General features: G+C 32.4%; 1 long non-coding RNA gene across 1 annotated transcript; it reads left to right on the top strand.

Moving 5' to 3' along the window:
* The first annotated feature begins 18 nt into the window (after positions 1 to 18).
* On the top strand, positions 19 to 1,432 carry LOC114578694. The gene is made up of 2 exons (XR_003699668.1): positions 19 to 147; positions 1,105 to 1,432. It is a non-coding gene; the product is annotated as an uncharacterized LOC114578694 (long non-coding RNA).
* The last annotated feature ends 224 nt before the right edge of the window (positions 1,433 to 1,656 follow it).

Raw genomic sequence — 1,656 nt, 5'->3', positions numbered from 1 at the left:
TCGCTTCTCTTTACTCATAAATAGGTTCTTTCTACTGAATTATTTGCCATTTTTTTCGAATAAGTCCAATTTAGTGTTGTATTTTTTTTTTCAACAGGTGTTGGCAATGATCCTAGAGAAGACCGTTATTTTAGCATCCCAAAGCAAGTATGTTCTCTCTCTTCTAAATAGTTCTAGCAAAAATATACACTGCAATTCATGTATCCTCAAACAAATAATGAACACATCAATGGTGTCATTAGGATTTCAAGTGAAGGGGCAAAAGCTTCTAGTTTCTAGTAAAATTTTCATATCCTCCTACATAGTTACATAGCACTTTTCTCAAATTTTGGTGGGCAAGAGTCACCTTCTGCGCCTCCCTAGTTCTACCATTGCTTTAGATGCTCTTGTATAAAGAAATATAATAACGTTTTCTAGCATCACATCTTACTGGTAATCATCTTTTGTAGTCCACATGAACGTGAAACGAACGAAAAAGGTCTATAGTATAAATAATTGTAGGAAAATTTTGAATGAAAATTTTTATATTATATATTGTCATAATAGTTGCAGAGATGAGGATGATCAGGTGGATGAGTGGCTTTATTCTTAGAGATAGGTGAGCATATTCGTGAAAAGGCTGGAGTAGTTCAAGTGGAAGATAAGATTAGAGAGAGTCGTCTTAGATGGTTTGGTCATATAAAAGCCGGCCTTCCGATGACCCGATTAGGAAAGTAGAGGTATTAGATTTGACCTATGTTAAGAAAGGTATAGGTAGTCCTAAAAAGACTTGGTTAGAGAATATTAGAAATGATATTTCCTTATTAGATTTAAACGAAAATATGACTATTAACAGGATGTAATGGAGAAAATAGTATTCATATAGCCGACCCCACGTATTGGGACAAAGGCTTGACGTTGTTGTTTTATACATTGTCATAATAAAGTTTTTCTCAAAGCTAAAGGGATGAGAGCCAACACCCCCAACCCTACATGATTCCACAATTGCTTCACACTTTCTGTCGTTGAAAACTTCACATATTACATAGTAATCGTCTTTGATAATTCACATGAACCTTCAACAAGAAACAAGTTGTTCCCAATAACAAATGGATTTTCTTCCAGGCAAAACTTACGATCCTGAAGGCGAGTACGTTTCATATTGGTTGCCAGAGCTCCAACCTCTTCCCAGAGAGAGAAGAAATTTTCCTGGGAAATCATATATCAAGCAAGTTGTACCTCTTAAGTTTGAAAATACTACAATCAATAGGCAGAATCATTTCAGTACAGGTAAGGTATGGAAGAAGAAAGATCACTGACCGAATGCATATCTGAACAAAATTTCTTTCTGTTACCCAACAGATTACCAATTTGTAATTAATAGAAAAGTATTTGTAGTATTGATTGGCTTTATGAATAATTAACATATTAGTAAATATAATCTCATAATTGTGAAATTTGATCAATTAAGACAACTGAGTGTTTTAATTATTAATTTATTTCTAATTTATTATACAATTTAACTTTAAATTTATAAAAATAATTGATTAATTAGTTAATTAAAATTTACCCCTTTATAGCATTTTAATCAATCATTTGATGGCTGAGTAGCTAAGTTTGTTCGAAATTGGTATTTTCATCACAATTATTAATTTACCAGCAAATTAATATGAAGCT

Source organism: Dendrobium catenatum, unplaced genomic scaffold (genome assembly GCF_001605985.2).
Source record: "Dendrobium catenatum unplaced genomic scaffold, ASM160598v2 original_scaffold_120642, whole genome shotgun sequence".
NCBI classification, from domain to species: Eukaryota; Viridiplantae; Streptophyta; class Magnoliopsida; order Asparagales; family Orchidaceae; genus Dendrobium; species Dendrobium catenatum.
This window is presented reverse-complemented; position numbering and strand designations above follow the sequence as displayed.